The following is a 26,242-nucleotide window of genomic DNA, read 5'->3' as shown; positions in this document are numbered from 1 at the left end:
CAAAAGTGTCTCAGGAGCTGTGAGCGGGGAGGAAGGGGAACGAATGTATTTAGAATAAGGGTCTGTTTGTTTTATTGCTCGCTTTCTAAACAATCCTAATGGCAAATGGCAACCTGATAGATAACTGGCATTGCCAAATACACGGAGAAAATATGTTATATTAATTAAAGGAAGACGGTCTCAAAGTGGTTTATTTCAAGAGAGAAATACAACTGTACAGGTGAAATCTTGATCCATAAACAGGAATAAATAATACGTACTCTCCTTTTTCATTAGAAGGCCAAGGTATATCTTACGCCATAATAATCGTTAGGAAAAAAAAAAAAAAAGGTGGTAGTGTTTTTGTTAAAAAAAAAAAAAAAAAAAAAAAAAGGAGAAAAAAAGAGTGTGGATAGGGATAGGAAAGCGTGTGTTTGTTTAGCTCTGATTTCGCGTTTTTGCGCAGGACCAGCAATGCGCGCAGACCTGAGCCATGCCGAGTACTTTCAGCAGTCAAGTTCTGTGTTGTTCCCCGCGCCTTATTGCCCACCACACAGAGAGGCAACCAGTGGGGCTGCTTCGGCGAGGTGGAGGGCTCACATCTCCTTGAAACAAAGCGAAGGCGCGCAGGGGGGGAGGGGGCAAGGTTTGGAGCGCTGCGGGAGCAGAGGGCGCACAGCCCGACGGCAGTGGCCCGGGGCAGGGCAGGGTCACCTCAGGCGGACCCGAAGGTTGCCCTGTGCCGCGGCTCCTGTCCGTCTGTCCATCCGGGAACGCCGCGGGCGCCCGGCGCCCAACGAAGTTGGCGATGCATATGTGCCGGGCCGCGGACTCTCCCCACAACAAGTGCGCGACACGGCATCTGCTGCCGCCCCCAATGTTTGGCGGCTCGCAGAGGACGGCTCCTGAGGGCGAATTGCCTCACCCTCCGGGGCGCGCTTTCCTGGCCGCCTGCTCCCTCCCGGGGTTGTGGGGGGCGGCTTCCCGGGCGCACAACCTGCTGCCCCGCGGCGCCCCCGCCTTTGCCTGCGGAGCCCGTCGGCGGCCGGAGCCTGTGGGGTTCGATTTCGTTTGCAGGCCGGCGGCGAGCGGTGCGGCGGGCTTCTCAAGGTTTCCTGCCCCGCGGGGAGCGTGGCCACGGAGGGCGGCTGCCCGCGGAAACTTTGGTCCACGCCGCCGCATCACTGCAGAGTGTGCGGCGAGTGGCACGCGCAACCGTTGCGCTCGCAAACCGCAGCGGAGGCAAGCAGTTCCCCGGTAACTCATACTGTGACTGTGGCGGCTGGGAGCAAGACAAAAGACTCACGAGTAGCAAATAAATATATTTTACGACCACCCATCGGCAGCGCCGCGGCCCCACGGCAGCCGCGCCGGCGGCGAGCCTGCCCCGGCGGTGAACTTTCACCTCGCGAACCCGGCCGCGCCCCATTGGCTCCCCGCCGCCCCGCCACCGCCCCGCATGGGCCCTGAAGCCGCTCCGGCCTCTGGCCCGGCCCCTGTCCCACTGCCGCGCGCGGGCGGGCGGGTGCGCGGCGTGGCGGGGGGCGGCCCGTGGCCGGGGGCCGCCGCGAGAATCCCTGCCGAGTTGCCGGCAGCTCCGCCCCCGCGGTAGCGGCTCCCTCACACTCCCCCCGCCTCGGCCGGTGCCGCCGGGGGCCGAGCGGCCGGCAACATCCCATGTGTGGCACGCCGCCGTCCCCAGGAGCGAGCGGCGCGTGGCGCGGCGGCGAACGGGCAGCCTCCCACTTCGCCTCCCAAAGTTTGTGGCAGTTTACGTTTTATTCAGTAAATGTGGTGCATGTTAATTTTGAGTGGCAGTCGCTGTTGATTCCGGCCCTCAGCGAGTTCCAATTCACAGCTACTCGAAAAGCGTGGGCGCGGGGTTATGGCGCTGTGATCAGGTGGGCTCTGGGCTAACAAACCTACGTCCCCGTGGGTGAGCGCTGCGCGCTGCTTCCAGTGCTTACGCGAGTCTTTCCACTCAAGTACACCCCGGCGCCGAGCGGCCGAGCGCCGCGGTAGGGAGAGGGAGAAAAGGACTAGCTTTTTGGTCACGGTATCGGGCACTGCTGCCCGCCTCGTTCCCCCACGCGAGAATCACTGAAAAGTGTTTCTCCGCGAGGCTGCGGCATCCCCGGGGATACGCGGTCGCGCTCGTTTGCCGCTGCGCTGTCACCAAAGAGGTGGAGAGCGGCCGGTTCCCTCTACGGGCAGCCAGGAAGCTCCTGCACCTTGCTCCGAAATGCCAGGGGCGGGAGGGGGAAGAAAGAAAGTTTCGGGGCCCAAGCACGCCTCCTCGGCAAAGCTACCGTCGGTGGTCAGGCCTGCCCCGCCACGCCGCCCCCCTCTCACGCGGGTCCCCCGGGCCTGAGGGCTGCGCACCTCGAGGGTTGCCAGCAGGCTGCAGACAGCCGGCACTGCCAGCACAACACACGGCTTTGTTTTCTGCCCGTCTGCTAAACTCGTTGTGTCTAACGGAGCCAGAGGAGAGGAGCGGCGGGAGGGGAGAGGGGCGGGAAGGGGGCAGCCGCCAAGAGCAAACAACTTCCCCGACGGTTTGTTTACATAGCAGGTGGACCCGCCGCGTCCCGCAGCATCCGGCTCCGGCGGGGACCGGCCGAGGGAAGCGCGGCGCGCAGCGGGGTTCGGCCCAGCGCGTCCCGACGGACTTTTTTTTTCTGTTGTTGTTGCCATTCCCCTCTCCGCTTCCCCCCCCACCCCCTTTGCCCCCCCGCGCATTATTAGCACTTCTGTGCAGGCCACTTCGCGATCATGTGAGGGCTCCCTCCTCACTCCCCTTTCTCCAAAGGAGTCGGTGTGTGCTGCGGCGGGGTTTTCTTTCTTTCTTCTTTTTTTTTTTTTTTCCCATTTTTTTTCTTCGCATTCCCAACAAAACACATACACACAGGCGGCACACTCCGCACACAGGCGGACCTGCACGCCGGGGGTGGGAGCGCGGCACTGCCAACGCGAGGCAGCGCCAGCCGGCAGGAGGGCGCGAGCCCCCGCCGCCGCCCCGCGCCCGCGGAGGGCCCCGCGCCGCCCGTCTGCCCCCGCTCCCCCGGCCCGCGCGCTCCGGCGGCGGCTCCGCCCGCACAGACTTTGCATGTGCGCGCGGCTGCCGCTCCGCTCGCCCGTTCTCGGTGTCAGCTCGCCGGGACGCTCCACACCGCGTCTCCTCCCGGTAAGTGCTACCCACCCCCCCGCTCCAACCCCCCACTCCTCCCCGCACACCCCTCCCCCCGCTCCCCGGTGTGACTTGCTACTTCCACCCGCTCTTCCCCCACCGCCGCTTACTGACTTGCTGCCGCCGCGGGAAAGTTTGGCCGCGGCCAACGCGGCCGCAGGAGTGACATGTGTCAGGTCTCCCCGGCACCCGAGTGCACCGCTCCCAAAAAAGCACTGCCAGTGGCGGGGGCGAGGGTAGGCGCGCTCGGCGGCAGAAGGCTTGCGCCCCGGCCGGAGTTCGGGCTGTGCCTGCCTAACCCGGCGGACGGGACCGGCCGCGGGGCCAGGGCGGCGGCTCCCCCCTATATCTCCCGGGGTGGCCGTGGCTGGCAGCACGGGCGCGGGCCGGCGTGGCCACCATCCTGTCGCGCAGGACCGCGCAGCGCCGCGGAATCCGCGCATCCCGGTCCCCTCCAACTCGATTAATTAAAAACAAACAACCTGTAGCCTCCCTGTACGGGGACAGAAGTGCAAGGCGGGGGGGAGGGGAGGAGGGGGGTGGCTGGGGAGGAAGGAGGGAAGTCTCGGGGCTGGGTTTCCGAGGGAAAGTGTGCCGAGGAGGCTTGGGCTCCTCTCCCCGTTTGTGGTGTTTCTTTTCTCCTCCTTTTTTTTTTTTTTTTCCCTTTTTTTTTTCTTTCCTCTTTTTATGTTGGTATTTTGTTTTTCCTTTTCTCCCCGAGACCTTCCCAGCCCGGGCGAAGAAACGTGTCACGTTTCTCCTTTGTGTGCTGCCTGCCTGCCGGAGGGAGAGGCGCACCCCCCAGCTCCCGCCTCTCCGCCTGGCCGCCCGCGCAGAGGGGCCGCCGCGTCCGCCTCCTCGGGCCGTGCCGCCGCCCCGGGGCGCCCCCTCTGGCGTGGGCAGGGAAGCGCAGGGGCACGGGAGTGCCCGTGGGGCCTTCCGGCGCTGTTTGGGCTAAGCGGGGAAAAACATTGCCTTCCCCCAACTTCGCTCTCACACCTTCACCACCCCCAAGACAAAAAAAAAAGAAAAAGCCGAAACGCAAGAATTAATAAATGATGATGTTGGAGCTGAGGAGTTCCAGAGGAGGACTCGGTGGCTGGTGTGTGGGGTTCTTCCCTTGAGATTAGCTCGGGCAATTCAAAAAGACTGCGGGACCTGGAAAGTTTTGAAAGTTTAATTTTCACGCAAGGGCAGCGGTGGCGAGCCTGTGGCTGTGGGGCGTGCTGGGGTCTGCTTTTGGCGTCAGGAGTGCCAAGGCAGCGAGGCGAGGGAAGGGCGAGCGTCAGTGCCTCGGCGCTCCGTATTCTGCTGTGCCGAACACGGGACACACAGGCTGCAGAGCGCTCGTCCTGCCTCACCCTGCTAGGAAGCCGTTTGGCCCCCATCCGAGCATGCATGGAGAAGGTAAAGACAGCCCTTGGGGCGTTTTTGCTCTCTCACTCCCGCAGTTCGGCTCTTGTCGGGTTCAGGAGGCTGTGCCCCGTTTCCCCGTTCAGCCCCCAGTCAACTGAACTGGTGAGGTCCCAGGATGGGATTTCTGGCAGAGGGGCAAAGCCTTGGCTGCAGGCAAGCAGACAGTGCAGGCAGGAAAACATTAATTTGAAACTTGCAAGAACAGTCCGGGCAGAAAGGGGGCTGCTATTACCTTCTCAGGGGCAAAATATCAAGTAACCACGCTAAATTTGTAGTATCAACGTCTGTATATAAAAATTGCAGAACTGGAATCACTACTTTTAAGAAGAGGTTTATATATTTTCTTACAGAGAGAAACACATAAGTTTCCCTTCTCAGTAGGATTTCCTGTGGTCTTTTCTCTGCGTAAAAGCCCCTATCCAAAACTCACTCAAGTGAGTGGGAATCTTTCCACTAATATCAGTAAAAATCGCTCCATTGGCTTGGTAGAATTGGATCAGGCCTTTGAAATTTTATTACGAATGTGGGACTAGGAAGTTGTGTACAGTGTCTGTATACCCACACTAATTTGTGTGTGTTTGTGCGGGGAAAAAATCGGAGACAAAGTTTTCAGAAATTTTGACAGGTTTATTCCTCCCCTCCCCCCGCTAGGTAATTTAAAACCATTAAGGGAAAACACGAGTGCTAGCAATATTACTTTAAAGAAAATACGATTAATTATTAAATCAGTTTCTCTAATGCCACACTAAATCCTTTAGAGTATGTAGTTTTAAATGTTCAAGTTAGTATTTATTTTTAATTCAGAGCTTTTCCTGAGTATAAGAATTTGCTTATAAATAAATACAGATACTGAAAAGACCCTTGTTTTACCATAACTTGCCATTTTAATGTAGCTCTTACAAACCGGCTGCATTCTGTAGCGTTTTTATGTACTCAAATCATTCATTTAACTGCTCAGATCAGTAGATTACTAACAGTTGGGGAAAAGGCCAGAGTGTTTCAAATACAGCATTTCCAAAACACATTGTAACTTTCATGACATTTGATAGATCTCTTAGTGACATACAAAAGATACTTAAGTAGACATTCGGACTTATTTTGTTAATATGTAGCACCTGAAATGCTGCTTCATGTCAGGCCTTGGTGGTGTAGACTTGAAAAATTTAACTGTAACCTCACTAGGAAACATAAGCAGAATCAACCCTATAAATATTTTGTGTATTGTTTTTGGTTTTTACCTTTAGTCACGAGATCTCTGCAACTCATATGAAAGAGGGGAAAAAGAAGTTTTGTAGCTTTCTGGTTTGTGAAGGTTTGTGTAACATTACAAAAAACTCTATAGGGAGCAGATTTTTTTCGAGTGTGGGGAAGGGTAGAAGAAGTATATCAAATTCAGGACATTTTAGTTAGCGAATCCATGGTACTATTTTAAAGATACACTAGGTTTGTACACTAGGCAGTTGTCAAGTTTCATAGATTTTGGAAGTGACTTTTTTTTTTAAGGTAATAATCTGTGCACTTATACATTTTTAAAATGCTTTCTGTAATAGAATACATTGAAACTAACATTTTAAGATTAAAGGTATATTCACTTAGAAACATTCCTGTATATATTTAGAAAAGTTCTTGTTGGACTCAAATATATTTAAAACCATTACTGTAGCATAAGGTTTTTTGTTTCATTGTGTTTTGTTTTGTTTTTCCCCCTGGATAGATTTACATGAGCTAGAATAAGCTTTGATTATTCTGAGGAATATACCCGATTCAGCATTGCATGCACAGGAGTTATTCAAGGCTAGTGGGCTGAAAACAATAGCAAACTTCTGAGATGTGATCCATGTTGTGGCAGTGTTTTGCTATGTGTCATTGAAAATGTCACTTCATCACTTTGTTTTTCATCATCAAAATGTTAGGGCTGGAATTTATCTAACTTTATGATAGGGTGATTAATTAATATTTCTTGAACACTGAGTTCTCTTTTGTTCTATTTCTATTTATACCAGGCTTATTTTGGAGAAATTAAATTCTGACGGTTGAAAAAGAATGGTTCATGGGAGTCATTGTGTTTTTTCTATGCGAGTCAGATCATGAAGAGGTCACTTGCTTATAGGAAATTAAAATGATTTAGGACATAGGTCACTGAGAAGTGCTCATGGAATGATTCTGACTGAAGAAAATTGCAAATCGTGGTGAAACTGAAAAATGCATCAACTGTGTTGCAAAATAATTTTTGGTACACTCAAACTGATACCTTTTAAAATTTTATGATAGGAAGTGGGTCTAGGGGTAGTGCAGATTGTCTTTTTTGTGTGTGTTTATTTTTTTCCCTTTTCTCTTTTATTTTTTCCCTTTTTTCCCCCCTTCCCCACAACCGCTGTAGCATACCTCTCAACTAATCCTTGTTAGAAGAAATACTTGTCATTTGGATTCCTGCTCCCTGTCTTGTTTTGATTTGAGATCTTTCTTAATTGTAGGTGTAATTTAGTGGCACCAGGAAACCTGAATAAAAAAGATGACATTTTAGAAAAATTTAACTGTAACAAGCTACCCTCCTAAGTGAAAACTAATCTTAAAATTCTAATTGTATGATGCATTGTTAGTTGTGTGGAGCTCTTCTCCCTCATTTTCTGCTTCACAGAAAGAGGATACTTACCTGATTGTGATAATTTCCAAGGGTAGTTTTAAACTTTAATTTCAAAACCTCTAGATGGGCACTAAAACAAGGAGCCATCCCAGAAGTATCATCTAACACCAATTGTCTCTTTTTCTCCTTTCTGAGGCTCTCAGTACTTTAATTACACTTACTACTTTTTAAAATCTTTCAAGATGTTTACTGCAAACTGTAAGGCATCTATCCTTTGATGCAAGATGTGCATCTGTTTTGTTTTTCCTACTCTCCCTCCCCCCACCCTCCACCCTGGTTTGCGTTTTAAGGGTAAGACCATATTTTGTGTCAGTAGGCTGGATTTGAAAGTGCCAGTTTATGCTGTCATCACTGAAGTAGCTGAAAATAATCTTTTTAATGAGCAGTTGCTACAATGTTTATTGGTTCACCAAAGTCTAGTATGGGCTGGTGTTAGAAAGTAAAGTTTGAACACTGAAGAGTTGTGTGTGGAATTGTGTTTAATGTAACAATTTCAGTTCCTGTTTTAGGGAAAATGAAATAAAAATGTTAAGTGCATTTTATTATACTATTAAATTGTAGAGGTTGTTCAGGATGGGGAATAAGACGATTTTAGGCTTCATTTTTTAATCTGTTAAGTTAGCTATTTCTTCCTCCTGCAAATAGTAATCACATTTCTGTGTCTAGAAGGCATTTTGTTGTAGTTAGTTTCATACTTGTATATACATATATGTGTATATATATATTTATATATATATGTTAGTAGAGCTGGCTGCTGAGGGTTGAGTCAATTCCCATGAATACTGTGAGCTGTACCCTTGATGTGCCTCAAGTGTGTCTCCTCCACTTGGTGGCAGAGGGCTTCACTGTGGTTGTAACAAAATGAACATTACTTTCTAATTGATCAGGTTGTGCAAAGGTAAAACAACCAGATAGGTTTAAGGGGCAGGCAGCATCTTCATTCAGTGTGCAGAGGGGACATTTTCTGTCCTGTACTCCCCTACCACCACTCCCATGCTGCTGTACGATGGCCCTTCTGGGGTGGAAGGAGTGATTACACATGTCCATGATAAAACCCAAAACCTCTTTGGGGTTCACAGACTAGTTTTGGCTTACCTGTGAAACTTGTTTCCCAAGAAACTTTGATCTCCCTCCTTGCTATGGACAGTGTTTACTGAAAGTGAGTGGTAGGGTGTGTATGTTTTGAGATATGTATGTTTGAGCCCATTGGTGGTTGTTGGGTCCACAGAGATACTGCAGGTCCTTTGCTCAGTGAGCTGGTCTGTTAGACCTCTGCTGTGCATCAAACTATGGTTGCAAATTGCATTGAATCAAGTATTTCTGTAAATTACTGGTCTCAGTTCTGCTTCAGTTAGTTTGCCTCCAGGATGTTGTGAGGATGACTGGGATTCCAGAGGGACTGTGCCTACCTTCCTCCCTGTGGGGAATACTCTTTACTGTTGGGCCCAGAACTGGAAATTCATTTGAAGAGTGATGTTTTGAGGCTAGGTGGTATATTGTTATATATAGCTAGAAAGTTGTTGACTTTTTCTAAACACATTATTTCTTTTGATAAATATTTAACACTGTTATGAAAAATGTCTTATATCCTTTAAGACTGATGTTTTGTTGATGTTCCTATTAGAATAATTATTTTTTTTCTTGCAGCATGATGTGTATTTTTCAGCTTTGTCAGAATTCCCTAAATAAATCTAATACTGGTTTATTCCATTATCCAATTTCCTTATTTGAACCTAAACTATCATGATACACATTTTTAAAATGCTAATTCTGTATTTGATATAATTTGAAATCATGTATGTGATGTAATTTGACAAATTGCTTTTGTCACATGTGTGTTTTAAAACAGTATGATCTAGGTGGGTATTATCGTCTTGATTTTTGTGATCTGTCCTTTGAGGGAAGGAAGGAGAATGACTATACAAGTTTAGCATATTGCTTGGCTTGTCATACAGGGCCAAATGAGATAATTCAATCTGCAAACTAAGGAACAAGAGTTTCCAAGTTATTTCAGGCATAATTGTGTAAAGGTCTATCAGGTGTTGGTTTTGAATTTACCCAGGAATGGCAAAGAAATTTTAGAAGAGTTGAATATCCCTAAGCACCATTTCAACTTTGCCATTTCATCAGTGCTGTCTTGTAAAAAAGTTACTTTCAATTATATTGTTAATTTCTCTTTTTGTTGGTCTTGGTATTGATGTTGAGGAGGCAGATTGCTCTTCCAGACTTGCAACCCACCTAGTAAAACAAGCAGTGGGTAATACCTGTGGAATAAAACCTGTGGCTGACATAAAACTGCTTGGAAATTAGATCAGAAGCTGTCAAGTTTTACTATGTAGAAATAACGTAGAGAAAATTGTAAGGATTTGTAGTGGGAAGCCACAAAGGGCTTTGGGGAGCAGAGGGACAATACACAAACAATAAAGAGTTTGGGAGTGCTGTGGAAAGAGGCCAGAGAAAACATGTGGCTGGGCAGGAGCCAGCAAAGGCTCAGGCAGTGCTGCCAGGAGGTGGGCAGCCACCCAGAGAATTGGGGCTTGGGTTCACAGAAGAAAGAGCGGTATGATTTTTATCTGGTGCCCAATGTACGAAGTAAATTTTTTCACCTTCACCTGTGAGAAAAAATAATGAACTTTTTGCACTCTGGCGTTATGCACACGGTCAGTCACAAACCTGGCAGCCACAGGAGTTACGCCACCTCATGCTGGCCACTACTGAGGCTACAGAATGTTGTAAGCTATTTTTTAAATAATAGATCTTGCTAATTCCAATGTATGTCTTTGGAAAATGACTTATTAGTTGCTTCTTTGAAAGCTGACTTTTAATTACTGCAAATCAAAGTATCATCTTCTTAGTGTGACAGAGCTCTTTTGAAAACAAAGGAAGGAAAGGTGTCCAGAAAAGAAAGGCTAGTATCTTTTAAAGTCTAAAACACAATAACTGAAATATTTATGATGCAAGGCACTTCTCTGTGAGAACACAGACAGGGTTGTGGTTTCATTACAGTACTTAGAGTATTCTCATGACCTAAAAATGAAAACACAAAAATCTAATGCAGTCAGGTGTGCACAGACGGCAAAGATCGCGCATATCTGGTGAACTGTTGTGCTTTTCACTTGTGTCAACCTGTTTTCATCTTTGTAGAAAACATACTTAATTCGATAAGGAGTAAATGCTATCATATGTGCATCGTGGTGAATATGAGAGGAAGGGTGCTGAGGACTCCTTGATATGTAACAAAAATTACACTTAATTTTTGGATTACATGTGTGCAAATCTGTAAAGTAATAAGGATGGTACTTTGCTAAAGATTGTGAAGTGTTTTCAAACCAAACTTGTTCAGACTTATTTGTTACCAGTCTTGAATGTATTTAAATTACTTCTAATGTCGTGAAGATGCCTGTAAATTGCTCTTGGTACACAGTAACTGTCAGCATACATTGAAGAATATGTATGGTCAGTAATTCAACAGAAAAACGTGTTGAATATATGGAAAAAGTTTTACATGATGTCATAAATATTTTAACATTCTTTTGTGTTAGAAAAGGAATTAAGTGTATTGTGACAGAAACTCTAACATATTTGGTATTTAATTCTATTGTAAGTGACTGACATCTTGTGAAAGATTCAAAGGTGTGTTTAGCATTGGATGTTGTGATCAATCTGTTCTTGGGCTTTGTTTAATAATGATGAGGAAAGGGCATGAAGTATACCTGAGCACCAGCAATTTATATCTTGTGAAGTGCAATATGGAAGCCTTTTAATGATGTTAGTTGAGGATTTTAATTTTTTGCATTTGTTTTGATTTTGTATCTGGAAGCCAGGTAATGCTTTCAAGTCACAGAGAAGCTGGGAGAATGGTAAAACTGCCAAAGTATTTGTGTATAGCTGCAGGACACTTCTAAGTGGAGAAGTGATGATTGCTCAGATATTTCTGCTGTAGAGCTATGCAGGTTTGGGAGCGATGTGTGTCCCTGTCTGCTGTGCCTGCATGTGTGGCTGTGCAGCAGTGCAGCACTCTTGTGTCCATTCATAGCTTTCTAGGAAGGAGGCTACAGCCTTCTAAAGGAATATGAATATATTGCATGCATTTACTGCACCTTAGTTTATAGGGCAGAAAATAATGAAGAGTGTAGTCAGTAAAGAGAAAACATAGCTTGTGGCATTGGTGTCTTACTGACCCCGAGCAGCTAGTCAGCCCCTGGGGTAGCTGTAGAGTTTGGGAGGGTTTAAAGAAGCAGCGGCATCTGTAGTGGCAAGTGGTGGAGCAACTTTATTTGCGGGTGACAGACTGCTGCTCAGAATAACCCACTTTTCAGCTGGAGCTTTCCAGCTCCTGTGGCACACAGCCTTTCTCACAGCTTGACCTGTCTCATGCTTCAGGAGAAGGACGTAAGACAATGGCCACATACTTGTGTTGAAGAACGTCTCCCAAGACCTTCAGCCATGATCCCAAGTTTCTTGAAGTTCATGTGAAGAGTCTTTGTTTTGGCTTAGGCACTGATGCTTTGGATGAGTTTTCATGTTCTTGAGCAGCACTGGTTTCTGATGTTGAGAAGTTACTGGCTACTTAGCTACTTTTCAGAGCCACCTAGACCAGGACTGGTGATGGATTGCTTGTGCGTATTTAAGCTGAGTGCAAGTGGTTTTGTTTTTCCTTTCAGTGCAGGTTCTTAGACGAACTGTAGATAAGCTCTGAGCAAGTTACCACTAAAATGAAAAATCCATATTCAAAGTGACTTTTTCATAATAATGAAATACATTCAAGGGCTTCATTTATTTAGTAATGAAGTATTAGTAAGAAGTATAGCAATCACACACATAATTGGTGAAGATCCAAAGACATATGAAAAAAAACATGTCTTAAAATATGATCATGTATAGTTATTAAAACAAGTCAGTGGTGTCCAGCCTAATTAGCCAAGCATGACAGCCAAGCATGATATATCTTGTGCTGTGGCTGCAGGATGTTGTGTGCCTCATGATCAGTGCCAATATGCATATGCAGCAAGCCTGGCATTTCCTAGGAGCTTTGTGCTTGCTGTTATACTGGTGTAAGTACCAGTAATTTACTACATATTCCACTAGAAACTATCTGGCTACAGGTTGGACCCTATTCTTGACACTTTTCCTCCCCCTTATTATTTGGTTGTCACATAAGAGGAGAGTTAGTATAAGATTTGAGAAAGGTGACAGATAGAGCAAACTACATGATGCTTGACTGGCTCTCCTGAGTTGCAGGCTGAGCATTTGTACTTTAAATCTTTGTATGACTCAGTAGAAGAATACATTTATATTACTTAATTATGTGTAAAAATAGAACCTACTGTCCTGGACTTTAGACTGCTAGTTTAACCTCTGTTTCAGTATGTCTTCAGTAGCTAGAATTAAATTTTGAATGCAAACTATTAGCCTGGTTATACATAGGTACCTCTACCTTATCATATGTTGGTGTCTCTGTGTTTTTTGAATCAATAGTGCTTACATCAAAACCTCTAATTATACTGGCATATCAATTCAATATAGTTTTATAAGTACTCTTCTATACCCAGAGACTGCTGTTTGGGTCTTGTTACCACTAAATTATTATCAGGGAAGGAACCATTTTTTCAAGTCACTGTTAGACAGAAAATACTGCTCCAAATTCACTTTTCAATACATTTTTCTTTAGCTGAATTTCTCTTAATCTAATTCACAGATGAGCGAGGGCAGAATGTGACCACAGACTGTTACAAATATCTTATTGTCACCTGCGATATTACCATAACTTGAACTAAGGAGTCATTATTATTAATGTTGCACATTATTAATGTTGCAATCCAAACTGACACAACCTGGAATGCTTTGGTAACAAAAGAAGACCCAGACCTGAGCCTTAGGAAGGAGTTAACTGCTCCTCTTGGGAACCTCCTCCAGTGGAGAAGTCCCCTGGGTCCACTTCAGCTGAGGGTGGGGTGACCTTCTGAGGGGCAAGGGGGTAGAGGCAGAGAGGTGAGTGCTCAGAGTTTGGCTGCAGGGAGTAGTGGCTCATGGTATGTGAATGCCTTGGATAGGGCTGCAAGGATGGCTACTTTGCTGAACTGGGGGGCTGTGGTAAGAGATTACTCCTTCTTGAGGCCACCTGAGTGGGATGGGCTCTTTTTTTCTTTTCTTTATACTCTGACACTTCAGGGGGCCTCATTGTCAGAAGGTGTTATTTGGAAGAAACACTTCTAATGCATTTACTTTTGTTTGACAGATGGAAATAGTGAGTCACCATCCAGTGTCACCTTTGCTGCTCAGATTGTTGTAGGCACAGTGAAACTAATGCTTTGCCCTGGTGCTTCTCTGGTAGGCTCTGTAACAGCTGACGAACTTAATCTATTACTCTTGGCCTTCACTGGCAAACGTAGTACAGTATATTTGCCCATGGCTGACATGCTTAGATCTATGGCCATGAGATATCTGGTCAACTCTTGAAGCCTTTACCTTTAGCATTAGCTTTAACCCCTCAGGGCACAGCTGCCTGCGGCATATAAAGCATTGCAAGGGGTTTTATAGCAGAGATTTGACTCAGCAAGACTTGTGCTAACTCTTGCTGAAGATATGAAATACAATTTGTAGCTTATAATTGCTGCCTAATATGATCTTGGACCCTTACTTAAAATCCATTTAACTGATACTGTACTTTCTTTATAAGGTTATTATTGGGAGCTAACCTTTTCTTGTGTTGTGGTTAAATGTACAATGTAATAAGGGTGTTTTTTAATGTGTTTAAAGAGTTGGAAGATGTGTTAGAGGTAACCTTTATGCAGAGAGTTTTATATAGTTGTAGTAAGGAGAGCAATATTAAAATCCTGAGCGTTAGTACTGTCTGAATGTAATTTGTTCTCATTGTGTTTTGTGTGCCTGCTAGCGAAAGATGGTACAGTATATTGAGAAAATCTTTTTTTCCCCTCCAATATCTTTCTTACCTGTAATTATTAACCTAGTGCAAATTACTGTCTCCAGAAGGTTTTTGTACTTTGATGCATACAAAAATGCAAAAAGCATATCAGATACCATAGCTAAATCACAATTATTTCTTTCTTTACATTTCAAGAACAGCCTAACACAAAACTGAAGTCCTTTCAGAAATGTTTACTTTTTTGTTTAGCTCTTGATAAACAGGCATGGGTTATGTCTGATGGAGCTCTCCAGGGATCACTAATTTATAATAGGTTTAAAGATTAATTTTCCTCAATGACCAATGTTGGCACTGGAACGTGTCCAGAGAAGGGCAACAAGGCTGATGAGAGACCTTGAGCACAAGCCCTATGAGGAGAGACTGAGGGAGCTGGGATTGTTTAGCCTGGAGAAGAGGAGGCTCAGGGGTGACCTCATTGCTCTCTACAACTTACTGAAAGGTGGTTGTAGCCAGGAAGGGGTTGGTCTCTTCTCCCAGGCAACCAGCACCAGAACAAGAGGACACAGTCTCAAGCTGCACCTGGGGAAGTTTAGGCTCAAGGTGAGGAGAAAGTTCTTCACCGAGAGAGTCATCAGTCATTGGAATGTGCTGCCTGGGGAGGTGGTGGAGTCATTATCCCTGGAGGTGTTCAAGAGGGGATTGAACGTGGCACTTGGTGCCATGGTCTAATCATGGGTCTGTGGTGACAGGTTGGACTCGATGATCCTTGAGGTCTCTTCCAACCTTGGCAATACTGTGATACTTTTGCTTATATCTGTGGATATTGGTTTGTCTGCTTTTGATTGCTTTATAGAAATGCAGTCTTGTTTAGAGTTGTAAATTAAAATTAAGTCTTCATCCTCCTTTTTCTTTTTTTTTCTTTCTTCACTTTTTTATTTCCCCTCTCATTTACCTCAAGAATAGGCATTATGGATTGGAGAAGGGGAGCAGGCTTTGCACATCTCAGGCTATTGGCCTGTAACTGAAAAATACTTTTCTTTTTTTCTTGTGTTCAGTAAACTACTGTCAGGGCTGAATGCATCCAGGGGAATGTAGTGGGCAAGGATGACCTTAAGAGAAACAAACATTATTTTTTATCTTAAGTAGGTGGGGAAGGGGGCAGCAGTCGTGGCTAATGAGGTTGAAATTAACTGCTTTTAACATCGTGAAGAATGATGATGACATAGACAAAGTACCATACTAAAATTTATAAGTCTTGGCCCAGATGTAGTCTTCTTTTGGAACTTTATGATGGAGTTGCTTAATCTCAGTGCAGTAAAGATAAATTCATTAATGGTTACGAGGTGTTGATGTAATTAAATAGAGAATGCCAGTAAATTGCTTTCCGAAGCGCAGTGGCTGTAAACTGTGATCTGCTGCTTCCCATTCATATGCTGAAAGCCTTTTGAGACTGAGAAGTTTGCCCTATTCCAGGCACAGTAACTGCAGTATCTAAACTGGGTTCTCTAAATGGAGAAGCTTCGACAAGGACTTGAAGTGTTTCCTCAGTATAAGTTAAGACTGGATGGACAATGGAGAACACAAACAAGTTTTTACATTGCCTATCATGTTTGGAAAAATTAAAAATGACCCAATGAAAGAGATACTCTCCAAATGAGAAAAATCAACCAAGGCTGTTTCTTTCAGTGGTGTTACAGTATTGCTTGCATCTGGCTTCTAGGATGATCTAAACACATGTGATCATTCTCTATGCAGAGAGTGCATTTTCCTTGTGGATTATTGAAGTGTGTGCAGGAATTACTTCTGACAGAAATTAGATACCTATGAAATTAGCTTTTTGCACAAAAGATAGTTCTAACTATATGAGAAAAGTGTTCACTTTACACTTTTAACCTCACATCTTGAGAATAGAAATGTATGGAGAAACACGTTCTTCAGGAAAGTCTTGGTGTTTTTTCTTGTTGAGTTGATTCTTTGTGCAGAGTATCTCCATCTAATGCTCTGTGTTCTGTTAATTTACTTAATAGTGTATCAAGGTATAACTGTATAATCCTTTGAGTTCTAAAATGTATGAGTCATGATGGAGTTGTACAAGAACTACAACAGCACAACTGGACCAGGCAAAGGTGTTGGATTCAATCTCTCTCTGGTGTTTCACATGTTTTATTTGGGTAGAGGAAAGATATCTTCTTGTCTTCTGTGCCAGTACATGTTACTGATGAGCTCCATATTTGGCCTCTTGATGGACATTTTGTGAACTTCCCTCACTGTAGCTCACCCCCACCAGAGGAGCAGCCAAAAGCTTCCTTCCTCATCTCTCTAGCAGGCTGGTAGTTACGAGATTCTCCTGGAGTAAGTGTATGAAGACTTTCTTCTCAGACTCAGTTGCCTACCAGCTCAGGCTGGATTTGGTCTGCTTCTCATTGTGACCAAAACCTTTGTTTCACCAGTGACTGCAACTTGCAGCTTGAGGTCAGAGATAGTCTGGTTTACTCCTTTCACTGAGAAGTATGGAGCTGTAGGTGGCTGCAGACTCCCAAGTTTGAGATGAAAATGTCTGTGCCTGTACATATGACTTTGACTACTGGTACCACATCTGCAACAGCATTTGCTGTACATTTCTTCATCTCAATGGGGACAACCCAGTTCAGTAAGACTACTGGAAAACAAGGAATGTGAATGCAAAAGGCGTGTGGAAAGGTAATGGAGAATTACCTTACACTGATAAACCTCATCATTTCTTTTGGCCAGCTCATTTGATGTAGATTTCAGACGCCTGTAGATGAGCAAGAACCTGGAGGTGGTCCACTATCCCTGGAGGTGATTTAAAAGCTGTGTAGATGGTGAGTGACATGGTTTAGTGGCATACATTTCAATGCTAGGTTAATGGTTGGACTTAATCTCAAAGGTCATAATAAACCTAAACGATTCTATGATGTCAAGCCAACAGGAAGGAACAGCTTCTCTGGGCTTTGCTGCAAATTAGCTCTAGGTCTTCCTCCTTGTGCAGTGTCAAAGTCAGCTACTGAGTGAGTTTCTTTCTCCTCTTGGGTTACTCATTAGATTTTTATTTCAAGGTGAAAGTGCCATGTGTATCCACTAAAATAAAGCTGAACAAAAAGAATGCTTGATGATGCTGAATTAGAAAACAATTCTTATTAAATTAGTTCCCAAATCATCTGTTTCCTTCAATTATAGAAAGAATAGGAATAGTTTCCTTAAAAAAACAGTTGTAAGAGACCTGTCTTTTCTGCAGTCTAACTATAGGCTTAATATGGCTGTGATACTTGGAAGGTCTTAATGCTGAAGTGCATTGACTGTGTTTCATTGTTGCAATTTGAGTACAGCAGTCATAGTTTGTAATGTTTAATTTGCCATAGAAGATTTGAAAGAAAGTGAATTGGCTAGTATACAAGTGTTTGTAATTTATCCTGGAATTTTTCTAATGCTTTAAATGAAGTTGTTTAAGTTGAATTTACTTCACAACTGTGTGTAATAAAACCTGTGTAAACCAGCTAGTGATTGTATCCAAACTGCTTCCAAATCTACCATACCTTTCAAACAAAACACTTTTTGTGTAAATTAAAATGTTGCTTTTTAATTGCCACTAGGAAAACCCGAATTCTTGCAGTAAATAACAATCTTCACAAAAGTGAAAAAAAAAGGATGCACCAAACAAAACTCAACTGTACCACACAAATCAATGTATTATAAAATGTACTTTTGACTTGAGCAGTTTGATTACTGTTGTATTAGCATTGAAGACATTGCTTATTCTGCAACTGTAAACTTCACTTGAAGAACTGAATTTTTGTTGTTGTTGGAAAGAAGAGCAAAATTCTAGCAATGTGAATGTATATTGTAAGTAACTAGATAAGCAGTGTTTTGGTCTTTGGGATGTGTCCTGCATTTGGCTAATATTGGTGATGGGTTTTTGTTTGTTTTCTTTTCACAAGAATCTAGGAGGGGCCACAGCCAAGAGGCAGCTGAACCAACCAATGGAGTATTTGATACATGCTTTCTATATGAGAGAAGGGCTGGTCAGGGCAAACGTGGGTGCTTTGAGCAGTTAGTTTGCTGTGGTGTAGGCTGGGCTGGCTACTCCTTGCCATTGTGGTCAATGCTGTGTTTTGTATTACTTGCTGTATGTAGTATTCCATTAGTATTATTGTTCTCTGAGTGTTGTTACTTCTTTGTGCTGTTCTGTTAAACTTTCCTTATTTCAATCCACAGGGCTTTGCCTTTTTCTCTTGATTCTTCTCCCCATCACACTGGGGGTTGGGTGATGGTGGGACAACAGTTGTGTGAGCAGCTGCGTCGGGCTTGGCTGCCAGCTGGGCCTGAACCACAAGAAGTTGCAATTTTAAGATCTTGAAGTCTCTTCAAATTAATTGTACATAAAATAAAAAACAACCATTAATGTGTCAATTTTCAAAGTTTCAATTCAAGATCTGTTGTTGATGTAAAGCTTTCTCTTAGTTAAGGGCTATTGCTCTTGCTACTTTTTTTGCAGTTCTGTGTATTCTCCTGCAGACTATTGTGTTTTGGTTTTTTTGGTTTGATCTTCTGTTGAGGGCTGTATATTTATGTAAGAAGTTAGATTTGACCACTTGAAAGTATTTAAATAGACAAATAAATAGGACTCAAGACAATAATAAGACTGCAACTGAAACAGATACTAAGCAGTGCAAGTTTATTTCATGAAGCATAATTTCTGCACCTGCTGTAGACTCCATTGTGGCAGCTTTTGTATAATTTTATTTATTTAAAAAGATAAAAAGGTCATCCTGTTTTCATTCAAGTATCTTTTTATTTAAGGCAGATTTAATAGAAAGAAGAATAATAGGCCTATCTCTTAACTGAATATTGTTAAAATGCATATGCCTTTGCTGATAATTACTATTCATTAAGGCTCAGTACTCTTTCCTCCAAGGAGGTGTAACTCTCTGTTATCTCACCTGCAAAATGGATGGGTGAATGTTGGCACTAAAATCACTCCATACAAAATGTAAAATATGATTCAGATAGGTAGTCTAGGAGACCTGTGGCCCATTCGTTTTACTGTGTTGTTCTTCAGAAAACACACACCACACTTAATACTTGGTAAACCACATTGATACAGTGTGGTGTGCACTACAAAGGATTAGTCTCTTAGTGATAATTGACTTGGTTAACTTTGTCCAAGTAGGAGCCCATAATTTCCATGAATAGGGTGGAATCCAGTCATGGCTGATGATGCAGAGGAAGATGTTATTCATCTTTGGAAGTGTTTGACTATGTACTGCTCTTACAAAGTAGAAACTAGGGATCTGAGTAGACTGTAGCGGATGAAAAAGATGTGCCACTGTGTGTGTATGGATTTATCTGGAAACCATGTATCTACCTCCCAGGGTTGGCAGTACACTTTCACATACATGCATACCTAATGGGCAGACAGAGGAGCTATGAAATCTTGAGACAGGCCAGATGGAAAATATGTTCAAATTAAAAAGAAAACAGCAGAAAGCCAAAGAGAAACAGAAAGAAATATAATACTACTCATAATGAAAGGTTGAAGAGGAGAGAGGAAATTCCACTCTTCTCCATTTTTTAAGGAGACCAGCTCAGGTTTTTGAGCTTCTGCGATAATGATGCATTTTCTTTGCTATAGAGAACTGTTAGAAAATATAAAGGTTTTATCTATGTAGACAGCTTAACTTGATTCTATCTCTCCAAAGTACTTTAACTGATTTCATGTTTAGCTGTAAAAACAATCTATGGGTCTTGGAATAACTAATGCTTTAGAGCAGTAACTGTAGACCTCCTGGATAGCCAGGACAGGGCTTTTGGGCAGCAGCTATGGCAAGGCACTTGATGCCCTGCACATTGGCAATGGCTCTTGAGAGCTGAGATGCTAAGCAGGTGTGCCACTCTATTCATGCTATGAGATACTTAACTTCTGCAAGCCAGAATACAGGTCAAAGAATTTTCCCTCTGCTGTAATCCTGTCTCATCTTTGCTTTTGGAGGTTTTCAAGAACACAATTAATTCTTTGAAATTCTTCTGTTTGCTCTTGGCTGCTTGTACTTTCTCTGTTTTTTAAATCTCATGCTTACTTAAAATGAATCCTAACAGTGGAGGGGATGATTCTAGAATACGAGTATTTCATCAGAGAAGAAGGATCTTAAAACTTCTACCTGACTAGAGGTATACTGCAGAATAAAGAATCTGCATAAAGTACAGTGGTAGCACAAGCAACCATCACATTTTTACCAAAATCATTGTACAATGAAAAGCGCTTTGTGTCAGCTTGGAATGTAAGATGTATCAGGAAAAAGTTAAAGTGGAACCTGATTTCTGTAAGGCTAAAAATTCAAGAAATTTGCTTAGGGATACAGTAGAAAATCAATCTTGAGCTTGAAAGAGGGAATAGTGGCCTTTATATCTCATCTTGTGTTTTGTAGCTGATGGCCCATTTTTGTTATCTCCCCTCACCCTTTTCCATCAGTACTAATGCCCTTCGGTAAACTCCACTATACCTTTGAAAAACTTGTTGCAGAGCTCAGCTGCTTTGGCTTGTTTGCTGGGTAAGCCACACTGATATTATTATAATTAATAGGATATGTAAAAACTCCCTGAACCCAGTGTGAAAAAAATCAGGCTGTTAAACTCAGTAACCCATATGTTCTGTAGTGTGCAAGGTTTCCATCCTCGGCAGCTGGGGTTCATTGACAAGAGGCTAGATCTGCATTGATCTTGCATGGTATGTGGGAAGTTGGTTTGGTAGGAGCACCATTCAGCATGTAAAAGAGTACGAGAGATGGAAAATAAAGTCAGTTTACAGTTTGGAGGTGTGTCTCTAGTTTTCTTTATACCACAGAGATTAAAATGTGAGAGGATGCTCTATATTTTTAGATACTGAAAATCTTTGAAGATCTGATTTAGAAGTGAGTTGAAACTCTGTCTCATAATTGTGTGCTACACAGTAACAGGTTTTTTTTTTGCTTTGGCTTTCTTGAGTGGTAGTGCTTCATTACCTCCAACAACTTGGATTTTAGGATTCTTTTTTCTTTTTTTTTAATTATAAGAAAGTAATACACAGTAACAAGAAGTGAAGAGAACGGTCTGATATTTTTGAAGGTTTTTTTTTTTAATGACTTGGAGGTGTCACTATTGTTCATAATTTGCTATTTCTGTGAAAGTAAAATGTGAAGCTGATCAAAAGATTTTAAAAAGTAGAGAGGAAATGCATCAACTGATGAAACAAAAAACTACTTAATTAAAATGACAGGAAATAATCCTGAGCAATTTTACTCGTATGTACTTGTATGTAAGTACAAGCAAAAGCAATAGCATACATTTAGAGAGATCACTGCTGGTTTTCCTTTCATCTGTATCCAGAGCAGAAAGTTATGGCTCTGAAAAGAGGTGTACATATTTGTGCTGGAAAATGAGGTAAATATGGGGACAGTTTCTATTAAAACTGGGGCTTTATACTCTTGGATGTGTGAAGATGCATCTTAAATAGAAATAACAAGGCTAGATGTTTCTGCCTAAATTTTAACCTTCCCTTTTTTTTTTCTTTTTGGTAGTTTCTTGAAAAGCTATATGTGGAAAAGAGGCTATAGAGAGAGGAGAAACTTGATACTAGAAGATTGCTGTCCACCTTATGAGGATGCAACAAAGTCCACTGGAAGAAGAGCCTTTCTTAACACTCAGACTAGTTATTCACAAGAAGACATTAATTATTAAGGACTTCAGAATAGATTTCACAGGGAAACAAGATTGTGATTTGAGTTTTTTTCTAACACACTCAAATTTGTGGAATGAAATGTACCAGCAGTACCTTACAAGTAAGAAATGTATCAGAATTGGGTTTTCTTCTGAAAGAAGCAGAAAAGTGCTTAGTGTGCTTATTGGTATATCAAATTAATTAACTCCATGTCTGTCCTTTGACAGTGTTTTAGAGCACTGGACATGGACTTGAAAGCCACTGCTATGTGCTGTGTAGACACGGAACTGCTGTGAGTCTCAGTCCAGAAGCTGGACAATTTAGATATGTGGGTAGAGGCAACAGCTGGAAACTAGCAAGAGAAGTAAGGAAAACAAGGAGTTACCATATTGTAACAGCAAATAATCTGTTTTGAATTTTTCCATAGGTCTCCTTCCAAAGCAGTTTGAAAAAAGGTAATCAGTTTGTCTTATGGGTGTTCACAGATGTGTGAGTTGTCAGCCTGGATAAAAAGCCTGAAGACACTTAATTGAAAAAAAAATAACGTAGAGATGATGGAATCTGGCAGCCTGGACCTAAAAGAGAGGGGAGTTTACTTCTAGATAGGGAATGAGAGATGATGGGTAGACTTTGACATGGAAGATAAGTGATTAATATATAATGGGATACTGGATTTATGTCAGTAGAATGATATTGCATTTGTCAAGATTAGAACAAAAGATAAGAAAAAGATCTGAAATAAGAGCAATGGAAGTATAACAGCTTTACAGTTTGAGAGAAGAGACATACTTCAGAGGTAGCATTTTTAAAGATCCTATGATCTTTACATGGAAATCTTTTGTAAGTAGGTAAATCTATAGGACCTAGATACTTGTGTCTGAAGACTAAGAGATGTATGAGTTAAAGATGTTAAAGATTACTAAGTGAATGGTAATCTTGTCCAAGAAAGGAGGCAAGAGGAGAGTTTAGTAGCACTGTAGCAGAGACCATACACTTGCTATGTTCTAACTGTACAAAATCATAGTACAGCTCACAGCAGTGGTGTGCTGTTGGTAATAGGGGGAAAATCACCTGCTCCAGATGGGTGGCAGTCTGATAGGGTCCAGAATTTTTAAAAGGGCCTCCCTTATCAGTTCTCTTGTGAAAGAGAATCTTCCATAAAGTTCTTAGAATATTATTCTTTGTCTTTTTTATATTGCTCTTTCGTGGCAACATTTGTTTTTGTAGCCTAAGATAATGATTAAAGAGTGCCACACTATTGTTAGTTACCACAGAAAAGAGATGTTAATACACACAGTAACATGCTTAAGTGTTTAGGTTTTCAGAGCCAATGTTGACTTGCCTGCATTGCTCACCAACGATGAAAACATGAGTTATGAAGGTGATGAAGGTTTAATGGCAGGAGAATCTATGCCTTGTACCCTATATATTTTACATATATAGGGTATATTTCTGCCTACTGGAAAAAAACTGGTTTGGAAACCCTTAGGCAAATCATCTCTCTCCATATGTAATGTCAAGATATTTAATTTGCTTTATTTATAGAGAGATTGAGGAGACTACATTGCTATGAAGTTCCCAGTTTTTACGTCCAACCTTACCTCTGTGGACATCCTTCAACAGCCAGGTCTGGTGTTGGGGAGGTGACAGGGCTGTGTTGCTAGGAACAGGTTGTTTTGGTTCTTTTTCAAATGCAAAGTGGTAGAGTAGTGTAGTGTAAGGTAGGGCCAAGACACTTTGTGGTGTGGGTTTTGGGTTTGTGGTGGGTTTTATTTATTATTTTTTTTTTAATTTAATTTAGTTTAATTTAATTTTATCTTTTACTGATAGAATAGAGCAAATATTGTATTGAAGTTTGAAAATTATTCTATGCCGATGAAATTTGGTCTGTTAGGTATTTACTAAAAGAATTGTCAGTTCTGTTTTCTTTTTAAGACTTCTCCTTCAATGTGTTTCCATCTGCACTTTAAAGTCAAACTTTTTTCCTTTACTTGTAGACTTCTGACTCTATGTGCTCTATGAGACCCCAGCAGACACAGCTAGGTGCACTGCTTTGGGATTCCTGACAGAGGATTCCTGCTAGTCCAAGTGCGAGTTTTGCTGTGCCATTTCAGTCACTGAGGAAACTGCTTGATTACCTCCCCCCCATTCTTCTTTCAAGTTCTAAAAATTGTGCATCAGATTTATCACTCCTATTTAAGAAAGTCTTCATGAGCATGACCTGAGGTTTCACAGGAAATCTTGAAATAAAAGTAATAATATTGTTATACATTCTCTCACTTTCAGCCACACATGCTATCACAAAAGTAGCCTTGAAGCTGTTTTAGTTTTACAGCAAAGAGTGTTTCTTTTCATATCAGGTAATCCAATCTGCCTTTTTTTTTTTGTTCCCCTTGGCTTTGAAAACATGCCTTTATATTAATAATTGAGGATTTTGTGCTGAAAGTTGATTGTTATAATTGCTAATTGATATCCAGTAATACTAAATAAAAGCTCAACTTTTTATTTTCCCTTTTGCTACTCTGAAATTTATCAGTGTGTATTTTTAGGGTTCACCATTAGTGGATGTATAATCTTTGTGTCTGCTTTTATTCTTGGCCACTGGGAGTTTTGCTATCAGCAATAAAAGACAACCTCCATGTTGTACTGCACAGTATAGATATTGTAAATTTTGGTCTTGCTTTCCATTGATCTGGTTTGCCATATGGGAATCATATTCAGCTGATCTTTATTTCCTGAGTCAGAAATTCTGTTTTACCCATCTTTGGGGCTTTCAGCATTTATTCTCAATGGGCTGTCAGGTATTGCACATGAAAGCAAAGGTTCAAAGGCATATAAAGAAGGTTGAGATCTGAAATGTTTACTTAACACTGTCTTCTTTTTTTTTTTTTCTTTTCTTCTGTTTTTTTTTTTTTTTACCAACATTTGCCAGACTGGAGGATCAGCATGAAACCTTAATAAATTTTAGACTTTTTGTACTCTATTAGGAAAATTTTACACATACTGAATTTCAGTGTAGCCTGGAACACATCAACTGTAAACTTGTTAATGTATGTTTGCCAGCAACAGTGTTAACAGCATTGCAATTAGTTTTTTTAAGTTTCTCAATTATTTTTCTCAGAGGTTTATTTCCTTTCCCTTCTGCTTTTGTTTCTGGAATTGCTTCTAACAAACTGCCATTGTGCTACCAAGAAAACTGAAATGAATTGATCAGGCAGCTTTTAATTAATATAACAAGTAAAATTTTAAAAATACAGATGCCATCCTCTCTTTGTGTTGTCATTCCACTTAACAAGAAAATGAATTTGAGTGAAAGTGAGAATGAGCTTGTAGTTGCTCAGTTGTGAAGATGCTGAAACCAATGAGGTAAACAGTCATAATCTTAACAGCTTTTGTGCCTTAAGTATTTAATCTCTTGGGAAACAAATGCCTGAAATTCGAAGGATTTGAATCAGTTGGGGACTGTGATATAGAGGCTCTAGATCCTATTAGTGTGTTTTGATTTTTTTTTCTTTCTCATTTATACTGAAGGTTATTTAAGACATAACACCCTGGTGTGTGTCTGATGTTCCACTTCTGTCTTCATTATATCTCATTTTGGTTATTACTATGAAGCAAGGAAATAATCAGGGATCTTTATATCCCATAGTGGGATTTGTTCTCACATCTTCTGTCTCTTTTAGTCTTCCTATGCTTGGCTCAAAGTGACCATTTTTAGTTAGAAAAGATGTGGGTTTGGTGTGTCTAGGGTCATACTTTGTTGAGGAACTGGAAATACTTGAGAAAATGGCAATGAAAGACTGAAGAGGTTGTTGTTCCCCCATAGCCCCGTCACCTATTGCATGGGCCATGAAGAACAAAACCACTGGGGAACTCTGCTCTCTCAGAGTCCTGTATTCCTGGAGTCCTGGACTCCCAGTTCTGCCTGTCCTGATTTGCATGGCCTCTTCAAAATAAAGAAGTTATGCTGCAGGCTTAGCTCACTGTTTAGTATGCAGTGACAGCTGCCTTCTTTTCTTGCTCCTTGCCTTCTCCAACCAAACCCATAGAATAGCAGATATGGAAATACGGCCTCGTGAATGGCTTGTTTCAAGTAGACAGGTTACCAAAGCTTGTGATGGATCTTTTTTTCTCCTGTCTTCCCCCTTTTTTGGGTTTTGTTTGTTTTTGTTGTTTGTTTGTTCTGTCAGCACTGAAACATTGGATTCCCGTTCTGCTGGTTCAGCTTTCTCTCATCAGTGATCAAAGGTGGTTCACAAAATCACAGAATGGTAGAGGTTGGAAGAGATGTCTAGATATCATCTAGTCCAACCCCCCTGTTAAAGTAGGTTTACCTAGATCAGGTTGCACAGGAACTCATCCATGCAGGTTTTGAAAGTCACCAGACAAGGAGACTCCACATCCTCTCTCTGAGCAGCC

General features: G+C 42.3%; 1 protein-coding gene across 2 annotated transcripts in view; it reads left to right on the top strand.

Annotated features, from left to right (window-relative positions):
• Positions 1-3,103: 3,103 nt before the first annotated feature.
• FOXP2 (forkhead box P2) overlaps positions 3,104-26,242 on the top strand; it is a 434,778-nt gene continuing 411,639 nt past the window's right edge. For both annotated transcript variants that reach the window (XM_068169900.1, XM_068169890.1), the window contains exon 1: positions 3,104-3,163. The gene's annotated coding sequence lies outside the window, so the exon portion shown is untranslated. The remainder of the gene's footprint in view (positions 3,164-26,242) is intronic.

Source organism: Melanerpes formicivorus, unplaced genomic scaffold (genome assembly GCF_026170545.1).
Source record: "Melanerpes formicivorus ecotype bairdi unplaced genomic scaffold, bMelFor1.0.p_v2 SCAF_3, whole genome shotgun sequence".
NCBI classification, from domain to species: Eukaryota; Metazoa; Chordata; class Aves; order Piciformes; family Picidae; genus Melanerpes; species Melanerpes formicivorus.
The sequence above is the reverse complement of the archived record's forward strand: the minus strand, read 5'-3'. Positions and strand labels throughout refer to the sequence as shown.